A 22,761-nucleotide genomic window follows, 5' to 3' on the forward strand; every position below is an offset into this window, starting at 1 on the left:
GGGTTGAACCTAATCTAATTAAGTCAATCCCTAATTAACACAAATTTAATCTAATTTAATTTGGTCAACTTAAGTCCTCTTGATTCAGACCTAATCCAATCAGATCAAAAACTCTGATTGAGCCCAGAATTGAATCTAATTCAATTTGGCTCATCCTTAGTCTAATTACTCAATCCAATTGAGTACATTAGCAATCTAATTACTAATTAATCCTTCGATAATTACTTTAATTATTTTATAAGATAATTTGCAAATCGAATTGACCAAATTATCCCTGAATGATTCTTAATCATTCATCAGCCTTCTTGATCAATCAGGAATCTTCTATGCGTGTGACCTCATAGGTTCGAACCTAAGCCGGTAGTATAGGAACGACTTCCTACACTAATCGATGTGACCATCTAGCAATGGTACCCGACATCTGGATAGGCCGAATATATGCGAAGCAAATATTCTGGAACCCTGAACTATGGTCGCTGTATAATTCAATCTCTTTGACTCCTAATGCCAGGATGACTTAGAGCTCACTGTCAATCCTATAATTAGTACATCCATTATGTGATTAACTTTAGATATCCCATGACTCCTCACTGGGATTACCCTGGCCAAGATTTTGCTAAATTAATCACAAGACATTATCTCCTGTTTCCAGGAGGGGTCAATTTCATCTCGACTCACAACTGACTACGCAAGTACTTGACTGCACCCAGTGACCTTCCGTCACTAAATTAAAAATCCAGATAGTCCGGTACCAAAGTACAATGAGTTGCTTGCTAGTCACAGGTTGCGGTCTCAGGTCAGAGGACCAAACTTATACCCATATCCACTCGAAACATCTCTTGACAGTAGAGCGTTCCGGAATTGGTCACGTTCAATGAAATGTACTCCTACACTTCATCTGTGTGGCATACCAGTGTCTCCACACTCCTTGGTTAAGAGGACAACCAACGTATATGTCACACAACGATCTAATCTCGATAATGCTATCGTCCTTGTAACAACATATCATTTGGTCGCGAACTAGTTTAAGGATTCGAAGATAAATCCTCCTTTATCATTAATAAGTCCTAAGGACTTCATCATATAAGAGTTCATTTGAAGATGTAAAATGATGAATAATGCCAAAAAAAAGACTTTATTGATTTGTCAATTCATTTAAAAAATTCAATCATCAACATGCTGACGATTGACATTTAGGATACAATTCCCAATAGGAGGGTCGCGGCAGCAGAGGGCTTCCATTCTTTTATGCTTCACGCCAGGGCCTTTTAAATAGGCATCTCATGCCCACACAAACAAAGAATAATTTCAGAGATCAATCAATCCTTGATTCATCCCTCCAAAATCTGCAACACCCCTTAATTCTATCGCAACCCTTACTTCAAAGAGTTTGAAGAGAATCCAAGGGATGTACATGTGCCATGTGGCAATCCATGGAAACCAAGAGGAGGAGGAGGAGGAGGGGCATCTACCCCTCCACATGGCGTGGGGCCATTAAAGGAAAGGAGGGGCGGACGCCCCTCCTTTCTTTGTGCGTGTGAGAAGGAGGAGGGGCAGATGCCCCTCCTTCTTTCCTTCTTTGCTCCGCCCCTCCTTCTTTCCTTCTTTGCTCCACACGCATGGAGGGAGGGTTCCCTCCCTTCCTTCCATGCGTGGGTCTCCTAAACAAATTAGGATTTATATGGTCCCACCTGACCAATTGAATTCTAATCCAATTAGAACTCAATGTGTCCTCCAAATTGATTTATATGAATCCTAATCTAATTAGGACTTGAATTGGACTTCATGAATTAAGTTTCTTATTTAATAAGGAGTTCTAATTAATTAGGCCTTCCCATCCTTATCCAATAAGGTTAAGCTAAATTTAATTAGGTCCAATTAAATCAATTAAATTGCAATCCAATTGCAATTCCTTCTTCTTTAACTCACCAACTCTTAGCGGGTTAAACCAATTATCAATCAAATTGACAAACAATTTTAATTTCGATTCCAAATCGTAATCCAACCTTCGGAACGATCAAAACCTCTAATGTGTATGACCCCGTAGGTTCTATTCTGACTGGTAGTAAGATATATTACGATCTCTATCATAATATCATCGAAACTCCTTTCTATGAGTTGAAACGATTTCAACTCTACTCTTAGGGTTCACTGATCACCAAGTGAATGCCTTCGAGTCTTGCAATCCACTAGTGACACCTAGCAGCATATAGTGACAACCCAGCAGAATGGAAGGGATGAACCTCTAGGTGCAGTTAGCATATGATACAGTACCTCTATTATGGATCCCAACATGACGGAGGTTATGGATAACTCGTCAAACCCTCATCGTCTGTCTTATGTCGGATTTATTTGACTCAAGTTCGAGTTTGGAAAACTCCTTTTCCAGAACTGCCCTGGCCAAGAACTTTCGAACTTAGTCTCATAAATCACATAGGATCTCTCCTAATCTATCAAGGTTTATAGATCCCATCTGCATGCAGCCCTAATCCGACAGTGAACCTACCGCGGCCAATCTGCACTACAAGGATCCTTAGGGCCAATATTTATGTGCTCGTCAAACTACAGCAACCTCACCGTGATTAGCTGAGGCATCGCAGGTCTAAGTACTAGTCATACAACTGCAACATCAAGTAAGTCACTGACGAGTGGATAGACATCCAAGTGACTTCTTGCTTTGGTCACGCTCAATACCCTTATTCTCTAACAAGCACTTGCACAATCATCCTAGTGTCGCCACACTGTGGACTTAAGACTCGTCCATCAAGAAAAATGATTTGTGCTCGAATCTTATCAGATCGATCACCATCCTTCGTGATGATCCTTCGATCCGGAGCAGTTCAGGAATTACCTAATGATACATGTCTTAAATTCTCAACTCTTGAGAATATGTGTTATGATCTCATTAATTCCTAGGACGATTCATGGACACATAATAACATGAATGAAAAGAAGACCCAATTTTATTGATGAATAAAATGATCAAGTACAATTGTTATGTCCTAGAATTAATACAATGTGTTTGCCATATTGGCTTCTAGGGCATACTTCTAACAATCTTCCACTTGCACTAAAGCCAATTAGACATGTATCTTAGCCCCATCTTCTCAAGATGTGCTTCTATCTTTTGCTGACTCAGCTGCTTAGTGAGCGGATCCGCCATGTTGTCCGTGGAGTCTACTCTTTGTAGCTCTATATATTTCTTTTCGAGGTAGTCGCGTATCAAATGATATCGCCGCTCTATGTGCTTGGACTTCTGGTGAGACCTCGGCTTCTTAGCTAGTGCTATGGCGCCATTGTTGTCGCAGTAGAGTATAATGGCATCTGATGACATCACGCCTAACTCTTCAACAAATTTCTTGTATCAGAATGCTTCCTTTGCAGCTTCCGATACTGCAATATATTCAGCTTCCATGGTAGAATCTGCAATGATCGGTTGTTTGGAACTCTTCCAATTCATCGATCCACCATTGCTTAAGAACACATATCCTGATGTAGACTTTCTATCATCAGGATCAGTCATAAAATCTGAATCTGTGTATCCTTCTACCTTTAACTCAGATCCTCCTCCAAAAATCAGGAACATATCCTTAGTCCTTCTCAAGTACTTAAGAATGTTCTTCACAGCTGTCCAGTGCTTTTCGCCTGGATTTGACTGATATCTGCTCGTGACACTCACAGCATGTGCTATATCAGGTCGTGTACATAGCATGGCATACATGAGGCTCCCTATAGCCAAGCATAAAGGATCTTGCTCATTCGTTCAATCTCTTCAGATGTTTTGAGGCACATCTTCTTAGAGGGATTAATCCCATGCCTAAGGGGTAACAATCCTCTTTTAAAATTTTCCATACTGAACCTCTTCAGTACTTCCTCTATGTACATTTTCTATGACAGGCCAAGCATCCTTTTAGATCTATCTCTATAGACCTTAATCCCTAAAATATAGGATGCTTCCCCTAGGTCTTTCATGGAGAATTCCTTAGACAACCATACATTGACCGAAGTTAGCATGGGAATATCATTCCCTATTAGGAGGATATCATCCACGTACAAGATGAGGAATACGATAGCCCTCCCACTAACCTTCTTATATACACATGGTTTCTCTTCATTTTTGATGAAATCAAATGATTTGATTACATCATTGAAATGAGTGTTCCAACTCCGAGATGCTTGTTTTAGTCCATAAATGGATCTTTGCAGTTTTCAAATCTTGTGATCTCCATCACTGGAAGTGAAACCTTGAGGCTGCTTCATATAGATATCTTCCTCAAAATATCCATTTAAGAAAGTAGTTTTCACATCCATCTACTAGATTTCATAATCATGAAATACTGCAATGGCAAGCAATGTTCGAATGGACTTCAGCATGGCTACAAGTAAAAAAGTTTCCTGATAGTCAATGCCTTTGTGCTGACTATAACCTTTCTCCACTAGCCTAACTTTATAGGTCTCTACCTTACTATCTGAACTTAATTTTCTCTTATAGATCCATTTACACCCAATCGGTATTATACCTTCTGGTGGATCTACTAAGGTTCAGACTTGGTTGGAGTGCATGGAGTCTATCTCTGACTTTATTGCTTCTAGCCATTTTTCGGAATCGATGTCTAACATCGCCTCGTCGTAGGTATTGGGATCCTTACAATGATCCCTATTTCCCATGAGGAATACTTCCTCTACTTTCTCTGTAAGCATACCTAAGTATCTTTTAGGAGGATAAGAAATTCTACTAGATCTACGTGGTGGAGGAGGTTCTACATGTACTGGCTCTATATGAATAGGTTCTACTGGGACAGTGGCTCGTTGCTCTTCAGAGACTTTCTCTTCGAGCTCAATTTTTCTCCCACTGCCTTTATCAAGAATAAACTATTTTTCCAAGAAGAAAGCATGTCGACTCACAAACACTTTGTGATCGTCTGGGACGTAAAAATTGTATCCTAATGACTCTTTAGAATATCCTATAAAACGAGCACTAATTGTCCTAGCCTCTAACTTATCCGCCTGCTGTCGCTTGACGTGGGCTGGACATCCCCAAATCTTGAGATGACCAAGACTTGGCTTCTTACCATGCCATATCTCATACGGTGTGGTAGGAACAGATTTAGAGAAAACTCTATTCAATATGTATATTGCTGAAAGTAGAGCATCTCCCCAAAGAAATAAGAATAAATTAGTGAAGCTTATCATGGACCTGACCATATCCAATAGGGTCTGATTCCTCCTCTCTGATACTCCGTTGAGCTGAGGTGTACCAGGAGGGATCCATTGTGAAACTATATCATTTTCTTTGAGATAATCTCGAAACTCTCCACTAAGGTATTCGCCTCCTCGATTTGATCGAAGAACCTTAATGAGTTTTCTATTTATTTTTCTACTTCAGATCTGAACTCTTTGAACTTTTCAAAAGCTTCAGACTTGTATCTCATAAGATACACATACCCATACCGAGAACAATCATAGGTAAATGTTATGAAGTAAGAATAACCTCTCCTAGCTTGCACATCAAATGGGCCACACACATCAGTGTGTACTAGGGTAAGTATTTCAGTGGACCTCCCCTCGTATCCTACATAGGGTAATTTAGCCATTTTTTTTTTGAAGGTAGGATTCACAAATCGGATATGACTCGGCAATCAATGAGCCTAGAAGCCCATGTTTCTCCAATTTGTTTATTCTGTCTTCTCCTATATGACCAAGCCTGAGGTGCCACAAATACTTTTGATTTATCTCATCTCTAGATCTTTTAGATTCTTTGGTACTTACTGTTTGCTCAGATACATTCACAAACACATCCAAATATAAGTGATAGAGACTGTCAATCATAAAATCACGTGCAACCATTTTATTTTTCAAATAAACGAAACAGTAGTCTTTATTGAAATTGAATTCAAAATCTTTCTGTGCTAGACAAGATACATAAATCAAATTTCTGCTAGCAGCAGGTACAAAATAACAGTCCCTAAGTATCAAACTAAATCCAGACGGCAATCGCAGAGGATAGGTGCCCACAGCAACAGCAGCAACTCTTGCTTTATTGCCAATCCGGAGGGTTATCGAACCTTCCGTAAGCTTTCTACTTTCCTTTAGACCATGCATAGTAGTGTACAAGTGAGCACTAAAACCAGAATCTATAACCCAACTGGAAGTAGAAGAAACTGTTACATTAGTTTCAATAATGAGCATATCTAACATACCTTCAGAAGGTGTGTCACCCTTCTTGCTCTTTATACTCCCCATGTAGATTGGACAGTTTCTCTTCCAATGGCCGTCTTCGTTGCAATGGAAACACTTTTCCTTATCTGCGGCCTTTTTCTTTGGAACATCCTTCTTTGGCTTCTTCTCGATCTTCTACTTCTTTGCAGACTTCTTCTTCTTCCAAGTAGACTTTCTCTTGGAAGTAGAAGTCAACTCGGCAGCGAGAATTGTGCCCCTTGAACTCTTCAAGGCTCCCTCAATTGTTACCAACATATTTAACAATTCAAGTTTGGTGCATTCAATCTTGTTCATGTGGTAGTTTACAATAAACTGCCCATATGAAGAAGGAAGGGATTGCAGGATCAAATCAGTTTGCAATTCATTATGCATGTTCATGCCGAGCTTCTCAAGCTGTTCCAAGTCCTTTATCATGGTCAGACCATGATCATGGACAGACTGCCCTTCGCGCATCTTGGCCTTGAATAGCCTCTTGGACACTTCAAACCGAGCTGTGCGACTTTTCTCACCATACAACTCTTGTAGGTGATGCAATATGTCCCTGGCAGTCCTCATGTTCTCATGCCGGCATTGTAGTTCATTGGACATGGATGCCAAAATATAGCACCTAACTTTATTGTCTTCATCCATCCACCTAGCATGCGTCTCACGCTGCTCAGTATTCGGACGATTCCGTAAAATTGGGGCGTCATGGTCTAGTACATGCCCTAATTTCTCACAACTTAAGATAATTTTCAAGTTGTGGAGCCAATCCTTATAATTGGGTCTGGTTAATCGGTTGTTCTCAAGGATGCAGGTCAAGGGATTAGAGGCTGACATTTTATCTGCAGAGAGTAAAGATTCCAATTAGAATTTTGTACTTGAATTTCTATTTGTTTTAGGAACCTTTTAAAACAAAACAGGATCAAATCCTTTCACTATTTCTCGAATCTCTCACACTCTCCTCATAAGGATACGAAAACCTGCGACTCTAGGTTTCAAGTGGGGTGCTACGGTCCCACCAATTTATATGCCACCTCACCTAATAGTTATTGGTGACATATAAACGATGAGTGTACAACTCTTTATACAATGCTTCTCAAGCAAGTTGTAGCCTACTTGGTTTCCAAGTCATAAGAACCTCACCTAACAGTTATTGATCCCGTTCCTTGGTTAAGTCAGACCCACCGTAATTCCTGCAGAGGTAAAGTCGTCATTGGGCCCTCACCTAACAGTTATTGGTACCCAACCCCATCTCTATCCACAACATCTCATGCCAATAGAGAGGTCCAGTCCCCCGATGCAACTTGCCCACCGTGTCTAGCCGAGACAAATCAACGCCGGAAAGACCTTAGCAACTCTACTACGTGGAAGATCTCTAGACTTAATCTTGGATAATCTAGTCTTAGTGATTTCAACTTTGAGCTATTCATAGGAGGTAATCGATCAATTGGTCAAGTAAGCAGGTGGGAGGCTCCCCTTACTCAGAGAATAAGGTCCTAATTAAGTAACCACCTTTAATGCTTTCCTAGACACCAATTAGATCAATTAATCAAATATGGCCAGCTCAATGTATCGTTCACTCTCGACTGATTGAGGAGGTTTTAGGTCTCAAAGAATTTACATCTAATGTAACAATCTATCCCAAACTAAATATTATATAATTACATCTTATGCAAATGTCACGTTGGTTCAAGTTTATATCCTATGTAAATATGAAACTCTTTCATATATTATATGATTACATCTTATATAAATGACATAATTGTTTCAGTTTACATCTTATGTAAATATCCTATTGTTTAAGGATTTTATTTACATCTCATGCAAATAAATTTTGTTTAACTAATACATACATCTCATACATATATTTTAAACACATCCTCAAATAGGGGTCGATTCATGTATGCTTAGAGTCAACTCGAGTTAACCTTGAGTCGACTCGAGTTGACATGAAGTCAACTCGGGTGGACTTCAGTTAACCCGAGAGCTCCTGAGTCTCTTGGAGTCAACTCGAATAGAATTGGAGTCGACTCGAGTATGCTTGGAGTCGACCCGACTAGTCTTGGAGTCGACTCGAGTGTGTTTGGGTCGACTCGGCTAGTCTTGGAGTCGACTCGAGTATGCTTGGGATCGACTCGAATAGGATTGGAGTCGACTCGAGCATGCTTGGGGTTGACTCTTCTCACGTGAATTCTGAATTTTGATTCTATTACATGCATCTCATGCATCTAATTTTCGATCTAAAAAATTTAGATATACTATCAACTGAAATTGTGATCATGCAAGACATGTTTTAATTATTTGTAATCTCATTGTTTTAATTAAAACAACATGCAAGATCAAGATTTTATAATAAAAAATCTGCATGCTAAAATTTCAGCAAGCATATAAAAATTTCAGATCTAAATTAAATCCTAATCATGCCTATTAATCTTAATCTAAATCCCTTAAACGCGGCTCTGATACCGCTGTCGGATTACCCCCACTCATGTGTTGCGACGATCGCAGCGGAAAGACATGCGCGGGGTTGTTCATCTCATGAACGTTCTAGGGAACGTAGATTTCAAAAATTTTCTAGAGTTCTCTAACTCAGATTTATGAAATCTAAAGAAAAGATTAAAATTAAAAGACTAGATTAATTTCAGATCTACTACAATTTCTAATTTTATAGAATTTATAAAGATCTAATCTTTATCTTTGAGTAGGTAGAACTTCACCGCTATCTGATGATCGTAGGATTTCTGGTTCTCTTGAAGCCGCAAAAGCGTCCAGCCTCTACAAGTATCCACACGAGGTACAGATCGCTCCAAGATCTCACCGGAGTTCTAGCTTCCTTGCAGAGATCACCTTTGATGGCTGATTTCCTCTCTTTTAATCAACTCCTTGATTACTTTGAGAGGAAGAATGATAACCCAAAGATTAAGTTAAAGATTGATTTTGATGATCACAAAACCTTGAAGTATAAATACTAATGTGTGTGTTGCAAGAAGAAAAATAATTTGTTTTGCAAGGAACATAGCAAGTTGGATAAACACAAGAAGGCCTCAAAAGCTCTCAAGAAGAGTTAGAAGAAAGCTATACTTTATTGGCCCAAGTTTCAAGATCAAAGGATTCAAGTTGGAGGAGCAAATTCAAAGAAAAATTCAAAAGAATAGTCCTCGAGTCGACTCCTGGAAGTTTAGAGTCGACTCTGGCACTCTAGAGTTTCAAGAAACAGTGCTCGAGTCGACTCCGACTGAGAACAAACAAAAAGACATAAAGTTGGTTTTCAGCGCTACAGTGCTCGAGTCGACTCCTACTTCAGTGCTACAGTGCAGAGTCGACTCCCAGATACAGTGCCGACAGACTACTATTCACAAGTGACTCCTGTTTCAGCCGAGTCGACTCCTACTTCAGCCGAGTCGACTCCAGCACGCTGGGAGGCATAACGGGTAGTTTTTTTCTTGATTCCAACGGCTCTATTTTTGTCTCTAACGGCTAGATTTTTGTTTCCACTCCCTCTAAAGCTATAAAATCAAGAGGAGAGCTAGGGAAGAAGGGATGGAAGTGGGAGAGAACACTTAGGAAAGAGATCTCAAAGAAAAATCTCCCAAAAGCACAAAAGGGCCATTCAAAGCAAAATAAAGAGAAGAAGAGCATCCAAGTGAATTCCAAAGCTTCCTCTTCAACTGTGTGCTACCTCAGTGATCTTCTACCTCGTGCCAAATCAGAAGAGGGTCAAGTAAAGAAGAAGCCGAGTTCCTTCATCTACAAATTTGTTTGAGGGCTTCTTCTCTTTATTCTACTTGTTTACATTGCTATATTTGCTTGTTTAAGAAGCTTGTATTTGTTTTAGATTCTTGTTCTAATATCTTGTAACTTGATTCAATCAAAGGATTGAATCAAGGGGTTAAGGTTTGTTGGTGAGCCAAAGGTAAAACCAACGTTGTAAGGTTGTGGTTGATGAGCCTTTGGGAAAATCAACTGGGTTGATTGTGAACCCGGAAAACAATTGTTGTAAGGTTGTGGTTGGTGAGCCTTTGGAAAAACCAACTGGGTTAGATTGTGAGCTCGTGAAAACAATCGGTTGGTTCTAGTCGGTGATCCTGTGAAAACCGACCGAGTTCGTTGTGATCTCGCAAAACAATAAGTTGGGTTGTGAGCTTGTAAAACAACCGACTGTAATCTGAGGGATTATAGTGAAATTCTCAAGAAGTCTTGGGGAGTGGATGTAGGTGCTGGAATGCACCGAACCACTATACATCTTTGTGTTTGTGATGCCTTATCTCTTGTATTTCATGCCTTACATTCATGCTTGATTGTGTAATATCTCTAGCTTTGTTTTCTATAGAGTTACAAGTGATTGTTTAGAATTTGCTTAGCTTCCACTCCATTCTTACCATACACATAGATTAAAATTGATCATACAACTATAAGTTAATTTTAGATTAATTGCACCCTAAAGCCATAGTATAATTGCTCTAGCTTAATTTTTCACTTCTTTACTTATAATTGCCTAGAGCTTAAGTAAATAACATCTTATCATTCCGCTGCATTCTATTCAAAGTAAAAATTAGGGAACATAATTTTTAGAAAACCCAATTCACCCTCCCTCTTGGGTTGTCACCTTGGGCAACAAGTGGTATCAGAGCAGGTGCTCTTCTATTAATTATAGTCTTAACCGACTAGAGCTAAAGATTATGACAACCCCACATAACATATTATTTGCCGAGGGACTTTCCATAAACAGACCTCCACTGTTTGATGGAACTTACTATATTCAATGGAAAGCTAGAATGAAAATTTTTGTTCAATCACAAAACTATAAAATATGGAATATCATTATAAATGGACCTCACACACTCTCTCAAAATGTCAATGAAAAAGACTTAGCACAATTGAATGCTAATGCTATGAACTTTCTATATTGTGCTATCCATGAATCTATATTTCATAAGATTTCTGCATGCTTATCTGCTAAAGAAATCTGGAATACTTTAAGAAATATTTATGATAAATCTCAGATTAGCTCACATGTGCTTCAATTGCATACTAACAATGAAACTGCAGAATCTTCCACATTAGCCGAGTCGACTTCCAGTTTGTCCGAGTCGACTCCTAGAGAAAAATAGTCTGAAAGGCAGAGACTCAGTCTTGAAGATCCTGTGAACGAGTCGACTCCAAGTATTTCAGAGTCGACTCCCAAGTTAGCCGAGTCAACTCCAACAAGACCCGAGTCGACTCCGAGGCAGAACAGTTCAAAAGACAGAGAATCATCTTTTAGGCCTCTGAGAATGAAACGTCTCTCGAAGATCTCGAGTCGACTCTCAAGTCAGTCGAGTCGACTCCAAGAAAACCCGAGTCGACTCGAGGAAGAAAGAACAATAAAAAAATTCAAAAGCTTCCTAAAGACAAAGAAGAAGAGGAAGCAAGAAGAAAGAAAGAAAGAGATAAAAAGGAAGAAAGCCTTGACCAAGGAAGAGTCAAGCAAGAAAATGAAAGCTAGGAGCAACAATGATGATATTAGCTCCAAAGAACTACAAGAGGTAACTAACTTTTTCTTTATGGCACAAGAAGATAAGGTAAAATCTGAATCTACTTTTACATCAAATGATTTTCAAGAAGAATTTTCTTATGATGAACTTTTAAATGCTTTTCATGATTTGTATGGTGAATGTAGAAAATTAGCTATAAAAAATAAAAATCTTAAAAAGCTAAATTTGGAAATTTCAAAAGAAAGAAATTCTATTGCTGAAATACAAGACAAACTAAATTCTGAAAATAAAAGCTTAAGGTTAATTTCAGAAGAATTGATTCAGAAAAATCATAGCTTAATCAAAACAAACCAAAACTTGAGTGAAGAAGTTGACCAACTGAAATCTCTTATTAACAAGTTCACTGTAAGTTCAGAAAGATTAAAAATGATGTTTGAAAGCCAATATGTTGCTTATGATAAATCAAAACTTGGCTTGACTCCTTTACTTAACAATAAATCTCTAGAGAAAAAGGTTATCAATTCACCAAGCAAACCATTAAATAAGATAACTTATTTCAAACATGAAAAGAATGGGCATAACAACTTTACCTATCGTTCCAACATAATTAAATCAAGTGGTAAAGTTATTACAATTAAACAAATTTGGGTTCCAAAAGAAACTATATGTCCTAACTCTCAAGGACCCAAGCAAGCTTGGGTACCCAAAATGAAAATATGAGGATGTAGATGTAGGTGTGCCAAGATACCCATGGAACAAATAGAACTTTCATACAAATGGGTGTTCTAGACACACGTCAAAAAATGAAACTTAAAATATACTTATGAAAAGTAATGAAAAAAATAATAATAATGAAATCAGTAACCCTTGCATCTCATCATTATTTTTGCTTTAGTATTTGATTAAAATATGAATTGCAAGTATTGATCAATTTTGTGATATAGAAAATACTTTCTGGAAATATAATCAAATCACTTCATTTTATAGTATGCTTTACTCACTATTGGATAAGTTGCTAAATGATTAATCAATTTATTAAGAATAACTCTATGAATTCTCTATATGCTTGATTGAGAGTTTTTATCCATGGCATTATTGTTTATCGATCATAGATATGAAAATGTGTACTTGGTATGCCTTGGAATATATGCACTATGAATACCAAGATTAAAGAAACCATCTTTGGCATATAAAATCAACTCATGCTAGTATGTACTTAATCTCAAAAGACCTTGCCATTAGCTTACTTAGATTATCTTCTAAAAGGTCAAAGTTTACTATACATGTTAACTAAGAAAACAAACAAAAATCAATTTCTAAATCTAAAGATATTGTTTCCATCACTAAGTTTTCAAAAGCTTACATTAGTTTTGTTCTTGGCACTCAAACAGAAATATTTTCTACATTGGCACAAACTCACAAAAATGGTTCAAATGAAAAAGGTTTGCAAACTATGAAAATAAAGAAGTATTATGACATAGTTTTGAAAACCAATTTTGTATTAAGTTGTGCACAGAAAATAATATTGAATACAATTGTTTCTGCACCAAGAACACCATAAGCAAAATAGGATTAATAGAATCCTTGAAGAAATAAAAAAGGCAATGTTGTATGATAGTCATCTACTTAAATGATTTTTTGTTAAAAGCTATCATCATTGCTTGTCATATATATGGTTTCTATTAGATCTATTTTTGATGAAAACTCCATTTGATCTTCTGAAAAATAGAAAATGATCTATTGCATATCTTTCATATTTTTCAATAGTATATGTTATGCTTGATATGGTCTTTTGAAAATAATGTCAAATCGGATAAAGATATTTCTATCTTTGGATATCATTCATCAAGCAATGCATATAGAACATTCAATGAAAAAATTCTAGTTGTAGAAATATCAATTCATTTTACTCTTTATGAGACTAATGATTTATTATCAAGATACTAAAATCAAATTATATATGTAAATGGTTAATCTTTTACATATAACAATCTGAAAACTTGGTAATAATTAGAACCAAATTGGATTTTTCAAAAATGCACTTAATGAAGAAAAATTGATGACTACTAAAAGACTAAATCAAGAAAAGATGAAATAGATCTTGATGAAATTCTTGCATAATTAGAAGTAAAGATCACCATTATCATTTGCTTGCTTTATGAGCTTTATATTTTGTCAAATGAATGTGTAGAATGCACTCTGATGTGGTTATTTCATTAGAAAAGTGTTGGGAATTGTGTCCCAAAGCCAATTTATTAGTTGTAAGAAATTGAATTATGTATATGTTTTATTAAAATGAATAAAAATTTATTCTGGCAATTTTCTATTCATCACAAGTGTTGCATCTTCAAATTGAACTCCTGTGTATTGTGATGAAGTCCTTAGGACTAATTTAGTGGATAAAAGAGGTTTTATCATTTAGTCCTTAAACCAGTTCGCGACCAAATGACGAGCTGTCAATTGGACGATAGCTATGTCAAGTATAGGTCGTTGTGTGCCATTTAGTTGGTTGTCCTCTTAAACCAAGGAGTGTGGAGACACTGTATGGCATACAGGTGAGATGTAGGAGTACATCGTCACTGAATAGTGACTCACCTGCGTAGCACTCCACTGTCGGGAGTTAGCTCGTAAAACGTATGGGCATAAGTACCCCTTAGACCTGAGACTGTCACGGTGACTTGCAAGCAACTCACTGTACTTAGGCACTGGATGACCTGAATTTCTAATTCAAGGATCGGAAGGATGCTGGGTGCAGTCAAGTACTCGCGAAGTCTGTGTATGAGTCAAGATGGAATTGACCGCTTCAGATTTTAGGAGTTGATGTCTCACTGTATTTCAATTCAGTAAAACCTTGGCCAGGGTAAACCAAGTGATAAGTCACTTGATTTGATTAATTGAAATACACTATGAATGACCGGACCCAGAGTTCGACAGTCCACTCTGAGGTCATCTTGAGCATCGAAGGTCATAGGGATGAATTATGCAACAACCATACGTCTAGGTTCTTGAATGTTGCTTTGCATAGTTGACCTATCCGGACGTCGGGTATCATTGCTAGATGGTCACCTCGATTAGTGCATGGAGTAGTCCATGTACTACCGGCTTAGTGTTCGAACCTATCGGAGTCACGCACATTAGTCAAGCTAAGTAGGAAGGTCTTGACCCAATTTAATTAAGAATTAAATTATGGGTCATTTGGAATTTGGCTCTGTCTATGTTCAGCTAGCACTGAACATGAGGTACATGCTAAATTTCATGGATGAACAACTAATTAAGTCTGATTTCGGGTCAATCAAGTTTTAATTAATATAATTGAACTTGATCAGGACTCAATTGTTGAGATTGGATTTGATTGGGTCTAAATTAGTATAATTGGGCTCGATCATGATTTAATTGGAATTTAATTTCGTATTTGTTCTGATCTAAGTCGGACTTGGATCGAGCCGAAACTAGACCCAATTGAATCTCCTATGAGTCAGACTCATGTGGAATTTTTTCGGGTCAAAAATTCATTCAAATGGGCTGCAAATTTGGTTTAGAACCAAATAGACTAACTTATGATCAAATGGGCTAACCCATTTGTATCAAGTTGACTTTTCCCATTTTGTGTGGTTGCTGACCGTGAATAAATGCCATGGACCCGTGGACCACTCCCTTCACATGGACCCTTAGCATTTGTTTTGTGAGCCGCGACTCACCTGGGACGCATGAAACAGAGCTTCTCTGTTTCACGCGTCCGCAAGCTTTCCGACCGGCGATTGCGCGGCCAACCGGCCTCCGGCCAGACGGCCGACTAGACCGGAATGTGCGGTTTTGAACCGCCAACATTCCAGTCCAGTTTGATTTTTGAAATCCGACAATAATAGGCATTAATCGCTGGTTTATTCCATGGTTGTTTTTGAAACAACCGTTATCAAATTCATTCATATTTGATAATGAATGAATTCAATAACGCTGGACCATTACGCCTCTTAACTCCTCTCAGCGTTGGCCTATTTGTAGGCCACTGTTTCCTCTCGAATAGAGAGAGAGAAAAAAAAAAAAAATTTCTTGGGAAGAAAACGTCAGACAGAGAAGGAGATTTGATTCTGTGGAGAAGAAGAAGAAGAGAAAGGAAGGAGTCCTTTCTTTCTGGTGGTTTGGAGTTCGGCCCAGATCCGGTGTCCTCTCCTCCCTTCCATTCCCTCTGTGATCGGGATCAAGAGACGGGCATCTGTGGCTTGTGCGTGCTGTGAAGAAACGGGAGAAAAGAAACTGAAGAAAGAAAGAAAGAGAAGAAAGAAAGAAAGAGAAAAGGGAACGTCCTTTTTCTGGATTTCTTTTCTTCCAAGGGTCCTTTTGCAAAAGATTGTTTTGCACGAGTAAAAACATCATCCAACCTTCTTGCGAAGTTTGACGTGCGTGCGAAGTAGAGGGCTTGCAGATCCAGGCCTTGCAGAGCTACCTTCAGGGATCTAGATCCAGATCCAGATTCAAATTATCTCGACCAACTTCCGCTACGGGCTTGAGGTAATTTTACATAAAAGTTAAATTTAATATTTATAATTGTTATAAATAAAATAAAAAAATTTAAAACTGATTTTTCATGCCTGGCGTTCGATTTTATCGGACAACTCGGGAGATTTTTCCTTCAACTGGTATCAGAGCCAGGTTGGCCGATGGAATTGGCCTATAATATCTAGAATTATGCATGATTTAATTTTTAAATTTAGATTAGATCTAGATTTATTGATAAAATATCAATCTTGTGCTGAATTAGAAGGTTGTCCTGCTATAAGGTTAACCCCTTATAGTGAAAAGGTTGTCCTAGCACAAAATTGAGATAAATTTGTATCATAAAATAAATAGTTTATTTTTGTGAAATTATGCATAATTGATGTTTATGAAATTTCAGTTTTAAATTTATTATGGCCACAAAATTTAAATATAAATTGTTTATATTTGGAATAAATTGACACCTTGAATCCATGATCATAATGCATTTAATAAAGAATTAAATGTTGAATTTAAAATTTAAAATTTGAATTTCAAATAAAGATTTAAAATTCAAAATTTGAAATTCGAATTAAAATTTAAATTTGAACATGGGATTTGGGGATGGGTTAGCACAATCAGATTAGTTGACTAGGTTAGACCTAATCATGAAATCAAATTGAAATGGACTAACTTAAGAAACATGATTTAATCTAATCAATAGTTGAACTAGACTAAATCAAGGTTTATAAAATGATCAAACTCAATAGTTGTAGTTTATCATATCCAAACATTTCAATTGGATCTGATTGTGGCTTAGTGGTCGAGCCCGAGTTCCCAAGGATAACCTAAATCAACTTGATAAACCAATTGGTGTCTAAGGTAAGTCGGCATTTGATCATGGTTTTTAATTGGGGCTACCTCTTACCTGGCCAACATAGTTGGTGTCTAGGAAAGATGTTAATGGCGTAACCCTCCCATGATCTCTCTTACCTGGCCAATTTGGTTGATCAAGTTTTGATTAAGGTACCTTGATACTTGGCACTCACCCATGCCATTAAGAAAAATCAGTGTGACTGATTTAGGTGTCTAATAGACCAATAAGAGCTAGTCCTCTATATGATTTGGTGAAGTCAGTGGGAGGATTTAGAATTATCGGTCAGTGTTACATATCATTTAAAATCCTCTAAATTATTAGGTCCTTAAAATGATAAAGTTATATAGATAACTAGATCATAGCCTCCCATTAAGGTGAATGATAATAGGTCCAATATTACAGTTGAACATGCAGGACGCTTCCGTCTAGTGTTCCTTTAAATACTGGAATTATCCTTCATTATATGATAGCTTTTTGAGCTATCTAATTGTGATTAGGTTGGCCGAGCCTTCCTCGGGCCTGATCATACATTAGGTAGTGTCATCGAGTTAGTTCATTAATGGTTGGACCTAACCAGGATCTTCAGTGGAGGCCTCCGCCTACTGATTACCACCTGGGGCAAAATTGATTACTAGAAATTGGTTAGAGAAACAATTGGTAATAGACCTACCCTTAGATGCAAATGGGTTGGCCGAGCCTTCCTCGGGCCCGTATGCAGTCTATGCAGATTCTAGTACTCACTAGGGAATTAAAGTAATTCCTCGAATTAAAGGTAGAGGCTATTAATTCGATTAAAATAGTGGGAGAAAACTTTTGACTAAAGTCCAAGTCTTTAGGATTAAATAAATCATATACTAATTAGTTGGGTTTTTCCTTTATTTTTCAGATATGGCTAACTCATTGTCCCTCCGAACACTATTAGACAATGATAAGCTTAATGGACCTAACTTCGATAGCTGGTATCAAAAGATGAAAATAGTATTAGAGCATGAGCGGATCCTGTATGTGATATCGGATCCTGCACCTGAGGAACCTGCAGCCAATGCACCACGTGCAATCAGAGACGCTTATCAGAAGTGGCTCAACGATCGCACTACAGTGCGTTGCATCATGAGGGCCTCGATGAATGACGAGTTTAGTCGTAAATTCGAGGAAGCGCAGCCAGTGAAAATCCTTCAAATGTTGAAGGAGTCTTTCGGCACACCTGATGATGTTGAACGACATAAGACCTCCTGCGCTATATTCAATGCCCGCATGAGGGAAGGGGCATCGGTCACCGATCATGTATTGTATATGGTCGAACAAATCGATCGCCTAAGTAAACTTGGCTTTCCTTTGCACGAGCAATTGGGCAAGGACGCCATTTTGAACTCACTTCCCAAGTCCTACCTGACCTTCCTTAGTCATTATAGAATGACTAAACCTGAAGTATCCTATCATGGTTTGCTAGGATTACTGCAGACCTATGAGAAGGATCACCAACTCAAAAAGGAGTCGGTGAATGTGGTAGGTGGGACTTCTGCAGGACTTTCTTCCTTTAAGAAAGGAAAGAAGAAGAAGGTGCAAAAAGCTCGTGCTGGGGTCTCTAAGCCCAGCCAGACTAAGAAGTGTAAAGCCGATAAGAGCAAGGCAGAGTGCTTCTTCTGTAAGAAGATGGGTCATTGGAAGCGGAACTGTCCGGCTTACATAGCGTCCCTTGATCCAAACAGGCCTAAGAAGAAAAAACAGCAAACAGTTGCTGCACAAGGTAATTATATGATAACACCTTGTAATTTTTCTATTTATGATTCTACTGCTTGGGTATTGGATACCGGAAGTCCAATTAATATTTGCAATTCATTGCAGGGACTTCAAGTTAGTAGAAGATTCAAGAGTGGCGAAAGATTCCTGAACGTTGGAGATGGAAGATCAGTTCCAGTCCTAGCTTTAGGAGTCATTGAGCTTGTTTTTGAATCTAGAGTAGTCATATTAGATGATTGTCATTATTGTCCAACATTTTTAATGAATGTCATCTCTGTAGGCCTTTTGGCCAAAAATGGTTATTGCTTATCAATAAAAGAAAATTTTTGTGATATCATTTTGAATGGTATTAAAATTTTTCGTGGACAATTGAAATATGGCATTTATACTCTATCACTGCCTGTGAATGTAATGTACACCTCTAATAAACGCCCTAAGTTAGATAATGTCAATGAAGCCTATTTATGGCATTGCCGGCTAGGTCACATAAATAAAAACAGGATAAACAGGTTAGCCCAACAGGGCATTTTAGAAATCAATGATTGTGAATCATTGCCAACTTGTGAATCCTGTCTTCTGGGTAAGATGACCAAGTCACCTTTTTCTGGAAAGGGTGAACGAGCCAGCGATGTTCTTGGCCTCATACATACTGATGTATGTGGACCTATGAACGTAAGTGCCAAAGGTGGTTATGCCTATTTCATAACCTTCACAGATGACCTATCCAGGTATGGGTATGTCTATCTGATGAAGCATAAGTCGGAATCATTTGAAATGTTCAAACGATTTCGTAATGAAGTAGAAAAACAGACTGAAAGAGTATTAAGATCCTTCGGTCAGACCGAGGAGGAGAATACCTTTCCGGTGATTTCTTGACTTATCTAGAGGAGAATGGGATTCTCTCACAATGGACCCCTCCAGGAACACCTCAGCACAATGGTGTATCCGAAAGGAGGAATCGAACTCTGTTAGACATGGTTCGATCCATGATGGGGTTTACTAGTCTGCCTCTATCTTTTTGGGGTTATGCTTTAGAGTCTGCGTGTATAATACTAAATAAGGTTCCAAGTAAGTCTGTTGAGAAGACTCCATATGAGATATGGACTGGGCGTAAGCCGACACTTTCATACCTTAGGGTTTGGGGATGTCCGGCTTATGTTAAACGTTCTCAAACTGACAAACTTGGTCCTAGGTCTGATAAGTGTTATTTTGTAGGGTACCCCAAGAAAACTAGGGGTTATTACTTCTACCTTCCTAATGAACAAAAGGTGTTAGTAGGACTTAAGGCAACCTTTTTGGAAAGGGAATTCCTTAGTGAAGGAATTGTTGCCTCTAAGGTTGAACTTAGTGAAGTTCAGAAGGTGGAAGATTTAACACAATCTACTGAACCCACAGAACCGGATTCAATTAGATCAAACCTGGAGCCCAATGTAGAAGCACCATTAAGGCGATCAGGTAGAGTACTGCGTCAAGTGGATAGATACTATGGTTTCTTGGTCCAAGACGCAGATCCCATTGAGCTCGATGAGAACAATGAGGATCCGATCACCTATATGGATGCTATGCAGAGGTCCGACTCTGAGTTATGGCTTAACGCCATGAGATCCGAAATGGAATCCATGGAAATTAATAGTGTATGGACACTAGTTGATCCACCCGAAGGGATAAAACCCATAGGGTGCAAATGGATCTTCAATAGAAAGAGAGGCGCAGACGGAAAGGTGGAGACCTATAAAGCCCGTCTGGTTGCCAAGGGGTATCGTCAACGTTATGGCATCGACTATGACGAGACTTTTTCCCCTGTGGCAATGCTAAAATCTATTCGGATCATGCTTGCTATTGCAGCATATATGGATTATGAAATCTGGCAAATGGATGTGAAAACAGCTTTTCTAAATAGAGAGCTGGGAGAAGAGGTGTATATGATACAACCTGAGGGTTTCACATCCACAGACGAGTCCAAAGTATGCAAGCTACAAAAGTCTATTTATAGACTTAAGCAAGCTTCTCGAAGTTGGAATATACATTTCGATAAAACTATCAAAACGTATGGCTTCGTTAAGAACGAAGAAGAACCTTGTGTCTACAAGTGGACTAACGGTTCAGTGATCACATTCCTTGTCTTGTATGTGGATGACATTCTCTTAATTGGAAATGACATTCCTGCATTATAGAATGTGAAACTCTGGTTGTCATCACAGTTCTCCATGAAGGATTTGGGAGAAGCATCCTACATCCTAGGGATGAAGATCTATAGAGATAGATCTAAGAGGTTGCTTGGATTGTCCCAATCCACGTACATCGACACTATGTTGAAGCGGTTCAACATGGAGAATTCCAAGAAGGGCTATCTTCCGATAGGCCAAGGAATTTTTCTCTCTAAGAAAGATGGTCCGACAACTTTCGAAGAGAGAGAGCGTATGAGTAGAATCCCATATGCTTCTGCAGTAGGTTCTATTATGTACGCCATGATATGTACAAGACCGGATGTTGCTTACTCACTAGCAGTAGCGAGTAGGTATCAGTCAGATCCGGGTGAGAACCATTGGAAGGTGGTGAAAACCATCCTTAAGTATTTAAGAAATACTAAGGACCAATGGTTAATCTATGGAGAATCTGACTTAAAACTTGTGGGGTTTACAGACTCTAGTTTTCAGTCAGACCATGATGACAGTAAGAGTATGTCTGGATTTGTGTTTACCCTGAATGGAGGAGCAGTCTGCTGGAAAAGTTCCAAGCAGCATTCAGTAGCCGATTCTGTATGCGAAGCAGAGTATGTTGCTGCATCAGATGCGGCAAAGGAAGCTGTTTGGATCAAGAAGTTTGTAAATCAACTTGGTGTTGCTCCCTCAATCAACAGTCCAATTCTTTTGTATTGTGACAATACTGGAGCCATTGCACAAGCAAAGGAGCTAAAGTCTCACCACAGGACCAAGCACATTCTGCGTCGCTACCACCTTGTACGAGAGATCGTGGAACGAGGTGACGTCAATCTTCAGAAGATCGATGGAAAGGAGAACCTAGCTGACCCATTCACTAAAGCCCTTTCTGTAAAGGAGTTCGATTATCACAAATCGAAGATGGGTATAAGATACTGTACAAATTGGTTTTAGTCCAAGTGGGAGTTGTTGGGAATTGTGTCCCAAAGCCAATTTATTAGTTGTAAGAAATTGAATTATGTATATGTTTTATTAAAATGAATAAAAATTTATTCTGGCAATTTTCTATTCATCACAAGTGTTGCATCTTCAAATTGAACTCCTGTGTATTGTGATGAAGTCCTTAGGACTAATTTAGTGAATAAAAGAGGTTTTATCATTTAGTCCTTAAACCAGTTCGCGACCAAATGACGAGCTGTCAATTGGACGATAGCTATGTCAAGTATAGGTCGTTGTGTGCCATTTAGTTGGTTGTCCTCTTAAACCAAGGAGTGTGGAGACACTGTATGGCATACAGGTGAGATGTAGGAGTACATCGTCACTGAATAGTGACTCACCTGCGTAGCACTCCACTATCGGGAGTTAGCTCGTAAAACGTATGGGCATAAGTACCCCTTAGACCTGAGACTGTCACGGTGACTTGCAAGCAACTCACTGTACTTAGGCACTGGATGACCTGAATTTCTAATTCAAGGATCGGAAGGATGCTGGGTGCAGTCAAGTACTCGCGAAGTCTGTGTATGAGTCAAGATGGAATTGACCGCTTCAGATTTTAGGAGTTGATGTCTCACTGTATTTCAATTCAGTAAAACCTTGGCCAGGGTAAACCAAGTGATAAGTCACTTGATTTGATTAATTGAAATACACTATGAATGACCGGACCCAGAGTTCGACAGTCCACTCTGAGGTCATCTTGAGCATCGAAGGTCATAGGGATGAATTATGCAACAACCATACGTCTAGGTTCTTGAATGTTGCTTTGCATATTTGACCTATCCGGACGTCGGGTATCATTGCTAGATGGTCACCTCGATTAGTGCATGGAGTAGTCCATGTA

Source organism: Phoenix dactylifera, chromosome 2, assembly GCF_051530095.1.
Source record: "Phoenix dactylifera cultivar Ajwa chromosome 2, Ajwa_hap1_PhDact_Kaust_v1.1, whole genome shotgun sequence".
Classification (NCBI taxonomy): domain Eukaryota; kingdom Viridiplantae; phylum Streptophyta; class Magnoliopsida; order Arecales; family Arecaceae; genus Phoenix; species Phoenix dactylifera.